The sequence below is a fragment of the Cydia pomonella genome, unplaced genomic scaffold (assembly GCF_033807575.1).
Source record: "Cydia pomonella isolate Wapato2018A unplaced genomic scaffold, ilCydPomo1 PGA_scaffold_202, whole genome shotgun sequence".
Classification (NCBI taxonomy): Eukaryota; Metazoa; Arthropoda; class Insecta; order Lepidoptera; family Tortricidae; genus Cydia; species Cydia pomonella.
In genome coordinates, this window is record NW_026907842.1 from 954,329 (window position 1) to 970,166 (window position 15,838).

Consider the following 15,838-nt stretch of genomic DNA (forward strand, 5'->3'; position numbering starts at 1 on the left):
TGACTTGTCATCCTCTTTATGTTTGTTAGGAAAATTAGGTTTTCAAGATACATTTTTGTCAAGCTCGAGATCTGATGGTAGAATCTATGAGGAATCAAAAAACTCCTCAAATGTTAAAGGCATACATATAGTGATTTTTGTATTTTCTTTTACAAATCAAGCATTTACATTAAAAGGCACATTTTATGAAGTGGGACTGCTGATGATGATCAGAATAGAACTCTTCAACGGCGTATAGTTCACGATTGGTGATTTATCCTCTTCGCTGTGTTTGTTAAGTAAATTAGATTTTCAAGACATTTTTTAATATAATATAATAATCTTTCTTTGACTGGTCTCCCTCATTGAAGTCGGTTTTTTTTCTTAAAAATTATCAATTGAAATGACATGTTTGAGACCCCATATGAGACCATGATAATTATCAGTAAAAACTTTATGAACTTTGCTAAATTTCATTTATTTTAGTTTGAAAAACGAATTAAAAACTATACTCACTCTTTTATGGGATTAAAATACCATTTTTTTCGCCGGTGTGGGAATGCTGTTACGTATCGTCCCTGGCTTGAGGTGGGCCCATTTTGGGGGTATGTGGGACTCAAAACTTTTTTATTAACATGGCAGTTTGTACATGCATGGGACAAGTTATTCATCATGGACTGAAGCTCGCGGGGAGACGTCGCGATGAAATCACTGGCAAATAAAAAGCTGTCAACGTGAAGACCGGTACCCCTTCTATATCAACAGGGAAATATTGACAAACTTCCTATTAGCTCTCTTGTGAAGGTGAATGCTTAGTAAGTTGTAGCCCAGAGCTGATTTGAACAACAACAAATTATTATCCCTATCAGGGTAAGCGCCAAGAGGAGAAGCTCACGGAGGATAGGGACCCTTTGCGGAGAGCTATGAAGGAAGGTCAGAAACTGCACGACCAAGTCTGGCTTTACAGATTAGCTGTTAAGGAAGCGGGACAGCACGGGTACGTCACCAGTTTTTCAGTCGCAAAATATTCTGATGTACAAAATATGGGCAGTCTGTCATAGACGTCATAGGCTACATGCCAATGATAATGATGATTCAGTGCCTCTTGCCAAACTATACCAGCCTATGATACAAACTGCATGAAACGATACTGCTGCACAATATATCTTATGATTTACCAATTACCAAAGAGAATTTGAAAGCCACAGTAAATTTACTGCCATCTTTCGACACATGACTTTTAAATATCAAAAAGTGGCGCTATCTACTCGAGCACACGCCAAAGGTATGGTGGCATCTTTTCGAGCGAAGCTAAGACTGTTGATAAAATGCAATATTGGAAACCTTCGTTTTATGCGTAACTTGTTCATTCTAAGGTAATAATCACTAAAAATTATTTAATAAATATTGAATGGTAATGGAGGCAGCCTATCTATTTTGATCACTTACCTTTAAGTTCACCCCTGTATTCCCATGGCATAGGCACGACAAGTTACAAAGTGTAACACGTTGATAAACAAAAGTGTCCAAAGAACAATGCGTCTGCTTGCCAGCCCCACATTAAAAACAACATCAATTTGCGAAGGACTTCCGCGCCCCGCGGCGAGGGTCTGAAATTACGCTTCTTAAACGTGTGTACAAATTGTGCGGGTGCGGAATGAGACGCAAATCGACTAGCTATAACGACCTCCTATTACAAATGACATGTTTACAAAAAACATGTTTTAAATACAACCTTATTGTTTTGAAGGAAAGATTAAAATTCAACCTCAGCGATGTTATTCTATGAACATGCGAAACGACCTCCCGAAATCCATTTAAAACCGCAGTAGACGCCGCCCAGGCGCTAGGCAGAGCTCTCGATCCGTCACGCGTGGCATACACTTAATCCCTCATCAAATCCAGATTAATTAAACTAGAGCCAGCCATGATCGCAGCCAAGCCCGCGCATATTATATGCATATGTGCGTGATTGTACATACCGGAATTACGTAGGTCAAGACGGTAATGAAGAGATTTGAAACCAAATTGGCTGCTCAGTTCCGCGGGTGGCGTCTTACACCCGCAAGATGGAATTAATATTCTATTCAGGTGAGTTTCTGATTTTGTATGTACAAAATTTGTGAACAAATTGATTATTTTTTAGCTGTTTGTATTATTCAAATTAATAAATACAAGGTGTAACAAAAATAGTAGGGAACCGTTTAAGCGCATTGTAACTAGACGCACTAGCAGTTCTAGTTAACATATAAAAATAATTGGCACAAATAATCGGTCCATATCATTTTCATAAACTAAAAACCTCAATTATTATGTTCCAATATTAATCAAAATACTAGTAAATAGTATGTATATATCTAATAAATTAATTCCGTAAGTTAAATGGAATAGAAGCAAAATATTCTCACGAGAAATTCTAAACAACAAACAAAGACTTTAACTAAATCATATTTCGTAGTGGGTCGTTACTCAGAAAAAGTGATTGGTACTCGAGTTTAAAGGGTAATAAATTAGTCAAACGTATAAGGTAAAGGCATCAGTGCTCAGACATGCACCAGTGTGCCAAAAGTAGGTGTTATTATAGATTAATAAAGTATGAATTGAAAAGTAACTTAATTTTTAAAAGAATTGTTTAGCAGGGATATGCCATATGCGCCATTTTTTTGGAGCGTCACATGGTATTTTGATCAGACGTTAGCAGCCGAATTGTGATATTTTTTTAAAAAGCATGTGCTCTGCTTCACGTAATTAATACTTAATTTATCTGGAAAAAGTAAAAAACTAATATAAATCCATATTAAAGTAAGCCCTGGCCGATTACTGGGTTTGAGGCAGTAATTTTAAAGGGACGTGGACCAAGAGGCCAGTCGATAGAGGCTGAGCATAGGTTTCAAGATTTTTTTTATTTTCAAATGCAATGTAAGTCGTTAAATCAAGCACCTTTAAATATCTACATTATTATAACTTTATTTCATTGAAATACATCAAATACTCAGTAGTCATCCTGTGGCTGACCACTGGACACTGAAATCACGGAACTCGGAACCCAATAGCTAGGCGTTAAAATGGGATGGCTGTAGACTGGGTACTTAAAGGCTGTGTCTTGGTAGACGGGAGGCTGATTGCTGGCGGAAGGGCCCTTGCATTATATTTAATGAAATATTTCCATAAGCTAAATTAAATTACGTTTTATTCTTTGTAAAAATTAAACTTTATTAAATTATTGATGAGTAAAAACATTCATAATTCTTATTGATCAATAAGTGGGCAAATGAGACGTTCTTGAACATAGAAATTTCGTGTAGGGGTTGACTATTGGTGCCTTTACCCTACGATAAGTACGAGAGAAACGTCTAACACTTCTGGAGCGTTTGCCGAAAGTTATAAATAGCTCAGTTTTAAGCCAGGACCGCCATTATATTTTTGACCGTCGGATTGTCACTTTCTCTGGCTTATTCGTAGACGTAAAAACAAAGGTTGTTATTTTGACGATTGAATGTTTGACTTTGCGTAGCTACTATGCTGCTCTTTGTCAAACTGTTCAATTGTTATTTTAGTGTTAATACTTACTTATTTTTGTGGATTTTTTGTATTTTAGAGCCAGTTCAGTGTCAGGTTGCATGGTCAACCTACCGAGTACACCTAACCTGACGGTGACAAGCAGGTTTACTCGGGAATCCAGTAGAGAGTTAGGTCCAGGTCGCGAGAGGGGCCTGGCGTCAGCCTTTTTACCAACACAGGTGACGATTATACCTCTTACATTTTCTTCAAGGTCTGACAGAGGGATATGAGGGTCTCACGTGTGGACCATTAGGAGTAATCCTTACTCATTGAAATCTGTTGGTAATTGAAGAAGCGTTGTCTTGTTAAATATATTTATTTATACACATTATATACATGGTTAGGGCGCCTTATTCATCTGTACCCAGGCTTCGGCTAACACAGATGGAGGGAGGCAATCACACAGACACTAGGGTTTGCTATACCTCGGTTTTGTCGGCCGAACGTTTAGAGCTTAAATTAGGGTCCCTCACACACACTCCTCCCTGTAAAAATAGAGGTTCGCCTCTAGTTTTACACACATTAGAATAGGTGAATTTGGGGTAGAGTTAGGGTAGAGTCATTATTTGGGTGTTAGGTTTATTTATTTTCTTTCACATTTAGTTTGATTGTAAACAAAACTAATATCATTAGAGTTTTAACTGTCTTTAATTACAAAATAAATTAAAGTCTATTTTCAGTAGCATATGGATGGGTTACTGAGGCTCGTACATTAAATATGATTGAAGGTTTATATATTTTTACATTGGGTGAGATAGGGGAACAAAGTTATTTGAGGACATACTAAATAATTTTGTTATAGGGAGCTAGTGACAGGCGGAGCAGTTCACTAGTGACAATTGAGCTTTTCTATAACTGGGGAATTAAAGGGTACATAAAGTCATATTTAATAGACGATTGTTTTCAGTATTCCATACATTAATAGTAGATTCAGATGAGTTTCTTGACGTTTCTTCTCGTCTGAAATTAGGTTACGAAACGTTGGTAGAGTAATATTACATAGTGCTTAGGAATACCTATTAAAAATAAAATAAATTAAAATGGGTATTAATTAGCTTAGAGACCCGTCTTCATCCGGGCGTGACAGTAGATAAAGTATGTTTGTACGTACTATTCTTTGCAATATATTTACTTATGGTTACAATGGTTACATATACATATTTTCCTTTAGCTAGCTAGGTTAGCGAAGAGATATATTAAAAGGAAAATATAAGTTTTTAAATTACAAACAAAAAGGGCTTACTACTGTTCACGGTAACTGGTCACGGTAGGGCCCGGTAGGAGATAAATTCTAAAAAATATATATTATTTAATATTTTTTTTATTTGTCTAACAATAGTGTTAATAAAAATATACAGTAGGAATATTTACAAATTCATAGGATATTTAGGGATAGTTTTGAAAAACCCAAATCGTATCAGTTTTCACATAAAAGACGAAGGGTACTAAGGTTCACAACGTAAATACACTAGACGATCACATGGCCAAATTTTATTTATTTTCCTATTTTTATTTAATCCTGGTTGAATTTTAGTTAATTAGTTTAGTAGTAGATGGGGTAAGGTACAGCATATCGTGTTCTGATTAGGAAAAACTGGAAAAAAAATTGACGCTCATTTTTTTGGCTTTTGTATGGTCGAAAGAAGGTAAGAATTCGCGACAAAACAAATTTCTTCTATCGGATCCTGATCGGAACACGATACTGACCCTTACACGGATCCCCACTATTTGTGTTACAACCTGTATAAACCGAATAATGCAAGGCAATATTTACTAATTAAAGCATACTGTGACCCCAGGGTTACATTTTGCTACATTCCATTTTATTTCTTTTTGAAGAAGAACACTAAGTAACTCACATTTATTTATTCTTTAGGTAACAAAAGAACTTTCCAACGTTGTAAATGTTTTACGTTGTACGGTTTTTCGCAATTGTCTGGGTTAAGTCAAACAAAAACATTAAATATTAATTTAGCTAAATTATGTTATACAAACAGTTTTAATTAGTAGCCCCAGGCGTCTCTTTACTCTAATAGCTATTTGGCACTAATATCAGATTTAGAGCTGCCCAAGTGACCTTCATGAATTAAAGGCTGTAAAATGTATAGCCTCCCATTAGTTATATGGCTTGATGGGTCTAAACAAGCCGTGTTACCACTCCTCTGTGACGCTTGTAACATCACTCCCGCGGTCTGCTTTCGCTTTATGAGTGAGCTTTTATAATGGAACAGTAAATTAGAATTGAAGTTTATTAGCGCGTGAGGTTGTGTTTGCTAATTTACTACATCCCTTACGATATAGGGAGAGCAAGGTTTTTGAAGTGAATGTAGGTTTTATGTAGCTAAGTTTATTTTTGCCTTACACCTGAAATGATTGGTTGTATTCGAATTACATAAGTATTTTATTGTTTAATAGTTCTATTACGAGTTCTATTATTACGTTTTTTACGAGAATAACAGGGCGTATTGCTTATGTAGCTTCCAGTAATAGAGAACTTTAGATAAAATATGAAAAAGATTGTCATATAATATTAGCATGAAATCATAAAAGACAGCGTGACATTAAGAATATTTTATTCGTGACGAGATTTAAAAAAGAAATACACTCTGCCGGGACCCGAAGCGGAGTGTTCGGTAGCACAATCAAAACTTTTGATGAATTTCTCCAAAACTGTCTTTGTTTCCCCTTTTTGTCCAAGTTAAATAATAAAAGCTACGGCGGACTTCTTTAACTGGAAACCATAAAAGGTTTGTCACGAAGAAAAAGAGGTGAAATAAAAACATTTTTTAACTGCGCGTCGTAATATCGTAAAGGGGACAAAGTAAACTGTGGATGTGGAACACAACGATTGAAGTAAAAAAAGGGGTTTATAAATTCTACCAGCATACAAAAATATGGGCTAATGTTATTATTGGATATTGCGCTATACTAAAGGCATTTAGCAATATCAGTAATATCGATACCAATTGAAACTTTTATGTACCTACCTACCTAAATGTTACGTGTAATAATGCTGGAATTGAACAATACTTGCACATGTTTGGCCAACTTCCCAAACAGATGATTGTTATTTTAATTGTTTTTTTGTTTATATATTTAAAAAAATATATATGACCGAAGGCATTTTTTAAATACAGGATAATTTTTGGGTCAAACACGCAGAAAAACAAATATTATCTTTTTTGATCCCGAATATCAAGGATACTGGTTGCATTGCAGTCCTAATAACGTGTTTATTACCGATATATGTAACAGCATAAATCATGATATGAATTTTTTTTTTTACACATTGACTTCGAAAAAAATATTATAACATAATGGCGACTCCGTGGATTCTAGAACCACGGCGAGCATCCAAAAGTCCCAAGCCTAGTTATAAGCATATATATTATTGTAAAATATATCTTAAAACTAAAAACACACAATTATGGCTGTGATGCAGTTCGCAATCCCGCAGTGTCAGGGAGCCGGCCGCGAAACCGCTGGAACTGGATACTCTTCGGTCAAAACTCCTCCTTGGTGAAGGTCGCTAGATGTTCAGTCACCCAGCTAACCACGGCAAAAGACAAACTAAACAAAACACAAAGACTAGCATGTGTGGCTGCGACGGGCTGTATGAAAACTACTCCGACTGCGGCGCTAGAAATAATGCTAGGACTCCTGCCATTACACATATACATGTATACAGAAAGAAGCGACTTCTTCCACGGCTATTCGATTGAAAAATCTAAACCTATGGACATCTCTCAGCTCAGCATACAAGAAGATATATGAAAATATGATCTCAAAACTGCCAATGCTGAAACCGCCTATGGAACAAACACCAAAAACTATGATTGTTAAGTACTGGACATACGCACGGGAGGAGACGCGCGGGCGGCGGACAGAGCGCGACGTTATCGCGGCAGGCCGCGAGCGCCGCGCGGCACACACTCGGCTTCACCTACACCACCGGCAACGAACGAACACCGAATTCGTTTTTGATAATTGTTTGGCCGGGATGTATTTGTAATGAAAACGGAATAAACCAGCCTATTTCTATATAGTCCGCGTTATTATTATTTCTACGTCCAGTAGGACCCTAACAATGATTTTCTGGAAAGATTACGCCTTACCATTAACAGAAGACTCGAGAGAAGGACTTAATCAAACAAACCTAAGAATATTTACAGATGGCTCAAAAACTAATGAAGGCACAGGATGCGGTGTCTTCTCGGAGGACCTGAACAGACGCATCTCAAAACGTCTGGGTGAACATAACACAGTATTCCAAGCTGAATCAACAAGACGGCAAGTGAAACACGAAAATATACTAATACTGTCAGACAGTAAATCAGTACTACAAGCGCTATACAGCGACAAACTTACTTCAGAGCTTGCACGTCATGGAAGCCTCACTGAAGTGAGTAAAGAAGGCAACAAAGTAACCGTTCAATGGATAAAGGGGCATATACGGCATAGTGGATCAAGAGGAAAGGATGCAGCGGATGAACTGGCCAGGAAAGGTTCAGAAACACCGGCATATGGACCCGAGCCCATCATACCTCTACCAATATCTTACATACACAACCAGCTAGTCCTACATCACAGACAACTCCACAATAAGTACTGGAAGGAAATGGACACATGCAGGCAGACCAAAGATGTTTTACCGGAACTAAACTACAAGCTCACCAAAATACTACTGAAAACACCCAGACATCAACTACGTAAAATAGTAGGATTAATTACAGGACACAACACACTAAACAAACACCTACACAATATGGGTAAAACAGACAGCCCAATGTGCAGAGCGTGCATGGAAGAAGAGGAAACAACAAAACACATTCTCCTAGACTGCAAACAGGTAGAAGTATACAGGAGCAAATACCTAGGGACTCCGTGCACACTAAAGGAGGCAGTTAGCAACCTTGCTAGGCTTCGTGGAAGAGCTCGGGTGGTTAGAGTAGCGTTACCTTGATTTCACGCAAAATAGGCAATGGTTGTCGACTTGCGGAAAATGCTCAGAAGCACTAACTAACTCTAGTCTTCAGTCGGAACGCTCGCCACAAAATAATTAAAATTGTATGAAATTAGGAATATTTTCTAATGACACGTCATACTAAGATATATTTCTGAATCGGTAAAGTACTAATAATATTATTTTCTTTTCTAGCGAGGATTTTTGAAATCACAAGAAAACATAATAGGAAGCACGTATGCACCTATAGTATGCAAACATGTATAAGGGCTAAAAGTGGAAAAAAACTGGCTTCGCCTTAACTCTGAATTCTCTATTTCCGTCCAAAAGTCGCCTGCGTCATAACACTTACGAGAAATGTAACTTATACCATAGACAAGGGACTAATGAAGACTGGCAGTAGCTACACAGGTTGTTTTTTCAACTCTGCCAAATTTTGCGACTTAAATTATTATTAACTTCAAATTAGGATTAAATCCATTCGAGCCTCTTAGGAAATGTACCTTCGGTGGTAATGTAGATACCATTCATGAATAAATTTATTATCTTAGGAAATATTTACCCTATCACCTTTTCTTAATACCAAAATCGCTAAATCTGGCAGTTGGATTTATCTAAGTTTGAAGTTAAGCGACTCATATGTTAATGAATATAATAAATAAATAAATATTATAGGGACGTTCTTACTCAAATTGACTAAGTCCCACGGTAAGCCAAGAAGCTTTGTGTTGTGGGTACTGAGATAACGATATATATAATGTACAAATACTTAAATACATAGAAAACATCCATGACTCAGGAACAAATATCTGTGCACATGACACAAATAAATGCCCTTACCGGGATGCAAACCCAGGATCGGCTTCATAGGCAGGGTTACTACCCACTAGGCCAGACCGGTCGTCAACAATAATCAGTCAAAACATTACTTTACTAATCCGCGAAAAAAAAAAAATGTCGTTAACAGATGAGCTTATTTTGTTCTGTAAACTGTAACCGTCCGTTACGGTTTATGGTTCAATTTGTAATGGTTAATGGTCAAATGCAATTAACGTTCGGCCAACAACTTGAACTCAGTTCAGTTGTCGGGCGTCAGACCGTCAACATCTCCAATATCTCCACAGGATGCCTCGTAGAGAGGCGAAACACGTGTCAAGTTTTATACTTTTAGTGGTGGGTTGTTTATTTGCGTATTTATTTTTGCGGTGGGAGGGCGGGAACATTAATTGTATGTAGAAATATGCAAGTAGGTAATGGTAAAAATACGCAAGTAAGTAATACGGTTACAGTTGACATTAATTATTTTTGTCTGACAGTAAACCACAGTTGCTAGGTGACAACATTATAAATAAAGGTCTTGACAAACGAGGTGTATGCAACCTTCTTAATGTTATATTCATGCCTTAAAATTCCATTTGTAGTGACATCTAGTGATGTAGTTTACATAACCGGAAGTCAACTTTACGCAAAAGTGGGTTTTCTGGAATAAAATATCAGAAATCGCCACCATCTTAACTTAACTAACTAACTATATTGCTAGTGTCACCCGCCCTGGATATTAATATAACAAATTAAATAAGTACTTAATATAATCCATGAAAATTTTACTTTTTATGTTTATTTTGAGGCATAAGTATGTTATTTATATCGATAATAATTTGAAAATTGTATGTAGAGCGTTATTCCAATTTTGACCGCATATTTTTCTGACATAATTTATATGATTTTCAATGTAGGCTCAGCTTACAACGAACGGGTTTAGTGATATAGTCATACCAAGATAAGTTGGCAGTAATTTTGATAGCCCAGCCTGTGCAAGTGTTAAGTAAACGTCATAATTTCATAGAAGTATGACGTTTAAAATAACACTTGCACTGTCGGAGCTGTCAAAATCGCTGCCACCTTATCTGGTTAGACTCTATTTTTTTTTCAACGAGTATTTACATTGAGAATTCTCTATAATGTCTTATATTTAGAGTATATTGTATGGACATAATTATAATAGACAGTCTATAAAATTAACTTGTCACTGTGTATATGTATGTTCCAAATGGAGAGTAGTGCCTAAGTAACGACCGTTGTAACGGTAATAAATCACCTACGGCGAGTGGAATCTGGAGTAAACCCTCACTAACTTCAGGTGCCTACCAACGAGGCTGACGAAATTGTTGGTCTGCTAACTAAGCTTATATCAAAATTCTTAAATTAATCCTAAAATTGATTTTACAAACTTGCGAATCTTTTTGGATTTGTAAAAAAATTAAGTTGTTGAAAATTATGTCATTCGGTATTGTCTTTTCAAGAAGTCAAGGCCTTTTTACACCCACGCCAGTTTTTGAGTAGCATACTCAAATAAATCTCATGTGTGTAATGTTTATCAACAGAAGACATGTGAAATGCCCCTTTCATAATTTGACATAGCTTCGATGTACTTACATTTAAATGGCACTTGTGTATAAAATTGGAGGAATTCCCTCAATTCCATATGGATGAACTGGATTTGACAATAATGGGTCTGAAGCGCTAATTCCATCCACACTTCCCAATTTCGGTCCTGATAATTGTTTTCGTTTCACGGAATATCAGCACATCGTTTACAATATTTGAAATGTAAAAAATACTTTGTCTCTAATTGCCAAAAATGTTCAATGTTTGATATTTTTGCATATGAACCTTTTTTTTACATTTCAAATATTGTAAAGGATGTGCTGATATTTGGTGAAATAGAAAACTACTCTTAATTGGGCCCGAAATCGGGTCTGATATCAGGCATGATAAAATGTTGGTATACAAAATGGAAAAAAAAAAAAATTCCAAATCGGTTTAGGTTCATGCTTGACCAAGTTCTGAGGTAGCAAACATACGAAAGTGAACTCATCCTTTTTTAAGTCTGGTAAAACCTGGGACTGCAATCTAATCAGTACTTACCACATCTAAATCTCCGGTGACACTGTTTTCGCCGGGATTCCATTAATAGGCGGGACCTAGATTTATGATTTGGCATTGAGCAATGTATCGCCGACGCGACATCCGTATGAATCACACTGACTTGTGGAAATGCTTCTCGACATATGTGCAAAAAACTCGCGCGTTTTTAGGGTTCCGTAGCCAAATGGCATAAAACGGAACCCTTATAGTTTTGCCATGTCCGTCTGTTTGTCTGTCTGTCCGAGGCTTTGCTCCGTGGTCGTTAGTGCTAGAAAGCTGAAATTTGGCATGGATATATAAATCAATAAAGCCGACAAAGTCGTACAATAAAATCTAAAAATTTAATTTTTTTTAGGGTACCTCCCCTACACGTAAAGTGGGGGTGAAATTTTTTTTTCACTTTAACCCTAGAGTGTGGGGTATCGTTGGAAAGGTCTTTCAAAACTAATAGGGGTTTTCAAGAAACATTTTTTGATGAAGTGAATATATTCGGAGATAATCGCTCCGAAAGAAATAAAAAATGTGTCCCCCCCCTCTAACTTTTGAACTATAGGTCCAAAAAATATGAAAAAAATCTTGAAAGTAGAGCTTAAGAAAGACATTAAATGAAAACTATAGCGGACATGATCAGTTTAGCTGTTTTTGAGTTATCGCAAAAAGTTTTCCCTTCATAGTAAAAAGACTTATTTTAATTAGGTACTGATTATGCAAATTTGCCTATTTGTTTAACTCAGGTGAAAGGTACCGTTTCATCCCTTGGTTAACAATTTACTATACTTTAAGCTCCAGTTTAGCTTATTGTGACGGAAGAGTAACTACGGAACCCTACACTGAGCGTGGCCCGACATGCTCTTGGCCGGTTTTTTATTTTACTTACATCGTGTATACTTACTATCGCAAATTGAATCGAGGCGTAGGTTTTAGTCTCGATTTTACAAGGTTTTATTTAGACTTAACTAACAGAGGTTAATTTTTTTCGAGCGGCAATTTATTTCGTACAATAGCCATCACTTTGTGACTAGCGTTGCAAAAAACAGGAAATATTCAAAACGGCTCCTTGATTTTCAAGTTTCTTTATAAAATAACAATGCAATTCCGGTGGTAATTTGTCCGATAAAAACGAATAAAACCGAAGAAAAACCTAGTTCTTATTCAAACTTTTGTATTTTATAATTCGTTAAATCTGTTATTTTTGTAGTTTGTATTATTAACGCCGGCGATATTTATTGTATTACATTGACTTAGAGCGAGTTTTTACCCAACTCTGAAATTTAAAATTTTCGACGTCTAACTTAGTGCCCAACTTCGCCCAACTAAAATATAAAAATAATTATTTATTAAATGACAATAAAAATCACAGTGAAAAATAAAAATTCTAAAATAACCTGTCTTTGATACCCGTCCTTAGGCTTAAGTAGCTAAGGCGGAGTTATGTACTTAACGCGAATTTAGGGTGGGTATTTTTGTCAACCCTTATATTACGGGGTTTGTGACAACTTAATAAAGAAAAAATCTTATTTGGGTTCCATGTTGTTATAACAATTTATTGAATTGTTTAAGTACCCCTTTTTTGATGATATAGGAAAATAGTTCTCAACTGGAATATTTTATGCTCATTGCTTACATTCCCTCGAAATGTTTGAATTTCATAATGTTTCTCAAAAATACTGGAAAATAACGAACATTTCAATAAAACCAGGAAAAAAATCATATTATTATGATTTTTTCGGACATTTTCATCGCTACTTGTGACAGTTGTGACTAGGGTTGCCAGATTTTTATTTGAGATTAAAATAAAGTAAAACCTTTTTTCAGGCATGTCAAGAGTTTGCAATTGACTTTTCATTTTGAATAAATCTTCATCTCAACTGATATTAGAATAGAGATGGTTGTCGTTGAGATTCAAGATGGCGAAGACGTCTCGAGAATATTTTTTTGTGTTTTGCTCATTTATGTTGTTCCAAGTGTAGTATTGATAGCTTATTATGCAGTGAACTATCGTGGAAGTGTGCAGTTAATGAAAAACTAATCTTGAAACGCGTTTAACCATGTTTTAATCAACATCCGGCAATCCATCGTGGCTTTTAGTAAAGTCGAGCTATCTCTTTACTAAAAGCATCTACCGAACAACGTCATGCTCTACGAGCACACTTAAAACTCACAACGAAACTTGACATTGGCAAAATCATCATAGATTTGATGAAAGCCATATTTTAAAAGAAGAAGAGAAGAATAGAGATCAAATCAAATTGCTTTTTTATGATTTGCTTTTGTCATTACCAAATCGATTTTGATATACATAGTAATGAAGCAATAATAACATTTTCATAGATAAGAAATTTTGTTGTAATAAACAGTGTATCTTAGTGTTGGCCATTATTTGTGAATTTTCAATGCATCGTAGAGGGATTATGATATGTGTGTAGATAAAATACTATAATATATCATATGATTTTTGCCAGCAGCTTTTCGGCGAAGGAAAACATCATGAGGAAACAGGACTACTCCCAATAAATATGACATTAGGATGGCAATTGCATTAGGTACTATTGCGGTAATACGGCTACGGCGCAGATGCGGGCGGTGTCACTGTCATTTTCCTTGATAAAATGAGTGACGTATTGAACATTTAGTGACGTATAGTCATTAATTCTTTGTCGGTTAATTTTAACTTCGAAATGTTACAAACACCTGTGTGCATTTTACAAGCCTAAGTGTAGCCTGAGTGGCTCGAGTTGGGCGTGCAGCGGGGCGGCGTGCATTTTAAACGAATGCAAACCTATAGGAGTGGCCTTAGTGAACTATGCTCAAATAACTTGTGAACTCGACGCCACGCTACACGCCCTGTCGAACGCTCCGCTTCGAGCGTCCACTCATAATGTTGTGTAAGTACGAGTACATATTTTTATGGAAGTGCGCCGCACCTGTACACGATACATGTTGCGATATGCCACGCAACATGTCTCTCAAGGCTTGATTACATAAATAAAACACGCACCAGGTGTTCTTATGTATGTACGAGTGTCTCTATCCACTTAGCACGTAACCACAACATTGCGGCTTGTTTGTGTCGATTGTGTATTAAATTTCCGGGCATGAAGTGTAATGAATATTAATCTGCCGCTCCCTATTAGGAACGCTTAATATGCTCGAACATCACTAGAACATATTAAGGCACTCGTTTAGGGAATATTATTTAAAGCCTAATAAAAACTATCTATTGGTCTTAGTAAGCTTATTAAATACATTAGGTACATGAAGAATGTCTGATTAAACCTTGAACCTTTGCTCAGCATGAAATCTGAAACCAATTTTATCTCAAATATTTAGGTTCGATGCGTTCAAAGAAATAGGTATATGATTATATGAGTGAATACACACAATATAAGTACCTATAGTAGTAGTAGTAGTAGTAGTGGGACGACCGGTCTGGCCTAGTGACTCTGCCTATGAAGCCGATGATCCTGGGTTCAAATCCCGGTAAGGGCATTTAATTGTGTGATGAGCACGGATTAGAACCACGCCTACCTACAAAGCAGATTTTTGATATGACCACATACTTACTCTAAGGATAGTTAGTACAGTCACCATCAGATATATCGGAGCAGCCGAGGTGTTCATATATATCTGAACACGTACTCTAACACCTTGGCAATAGAGGCGTGCGCGCTTCGTGAATGACACGATATATACACAATAGGCCTGTGTCGTAAATTTCAAAAATGGCTTATTTCGATAGTTTAGTACCTGTATTACCCCAAAAAAATAATATTTCATGATAAAAATTATATTTAAAACACATATTTTAAGTTTGAAAAAAATATTTTTAAACTGACGTAAAAACACAAGAAAGTGTCATGGCGTCGTGAATGACGTCACATAGTTGCAAGCGATTGTGTTCACTTACGGCGAAAGTTTGTTTTGTTTAAATAAAAATGGAAACTTCGTATTTTAAAAACTGTATAGTGCCCCAGTGTATAAATACAAGTATAAAAACTCCGACTAAGTTATTCATACGTGTTCCGGTCAAGGAAAAAATGCGAAAAAGTGGTTAAAACTGGCAAGGAGGAAAGATGCTCATTGTTTATCAACAACATCGAGAATTTATTTTTGTGAAGATCATTTCGATGTAGGTAAGTATTATTAAAAAAAGTAGTGACTACATATTCAACTCGTAAATCTTAAGAAAAACCAAAGCTTTTTTTGTTGCCCTGGGAGCAAACAAACAATTATTTTCTAATTCTTACTTTCGAAATAGGCAATTAAAAACCCACTATTCCACAAACTTGCGATAGGGCTTAAGACACTAAGACAAAGTAGTGTCTTTACAATATCATCTCTCTATATTTACATTGTAATTCTAACCTCAAAATCAATTAATTTGCAATTGGTATACATACCTTCAAA

The 15,838-nt window shown here is 36.2% G+C and overlaps 1 long non-coding RNA gene across 1 annotated transcript; it reads left to right on the forward strand.

The window, feature by feature from the left end:
- The first annotated feature begins 3,250 nt into the window (after positions 1-3,250).
- On the forward strand, positions 3,251-4,114 carry LOC133533763 (uncharacterized). Its single transcript, XR_009801920.1, has 2 exons — positions 3,251-3,455; positions 3,578-4,114. It is a non-coding gene; the product is annotated as an uncharacterized LOC133533763 (long non-coding RNA).
- Positions 4,115-15,838: the final 11,724 nt, after the last annotated feature.